The sequence below is a fragment of the Octodon degus genome, unplaced genomic scaffold (genome assembly GCF_000260255.1).
Source record: "Octodon degus isolate 3935 unplaced genomic scaffold, OctDeg1.0 scaffold00041, whole genome shotgun sequence".
Taxonomy (NCBI): Eukaryota; Metazoa; Chordata; class Mammalia; order Rodentia; family Octodontidae; genus Octodon; species Octodon degus.
This window is the reverse complement of record NW_004524617.1, coordinates 16,254,552-16,255,075: the sequence shown is the minus strand read 5'-3', so window position 1 is coordinate 16,255,075 and position 524 is coordinate 16,254,552.

The window sequence follows — 524 nt, the reverse complement described above, 5'->3', positions numbered from 1 at the left end:
TTGAACCGCGGTCCCTGATGCTTTGTTAAGCTTGTTCTAAGTAGGTGCTTTAGACCACTGAGCCATCTCTCCAGCCCCTAGTCTTTAAATAATCTGAATCAATCCTATGATTTTTATACTGCTATATGGTAATGATTCTAATCTTTATCTCAATATTTCATTTGAACTCCAAAGTCATATATCTGCCTGCCATTTCCTTAGGTTTTTCGACATCTTCTATGTAACATGTGTTAGTCCAAACTTCCTCTTAAAGCATTTATTTTTCTGGTATTCAACTTTACCATAACTTTAAAAATGGATTCATGCTGAAAATGTAGTAGTTATGTTGATTTGTTTCCTTCCCATTCTGCATCCTTTATTGTGTCATCAGCTTTATCTTCAAATCAGATCACAAATCTGACATTTATCCATTATAGCCCTTAGTCTAAGTCATTGTCACTTTTTGCACTGCCAGAAAAAGTCTTCTAACTAATTTTTCTACTTGCACTTTTACTGCTTTGGAGAATCTTCTCCATACAGATAGA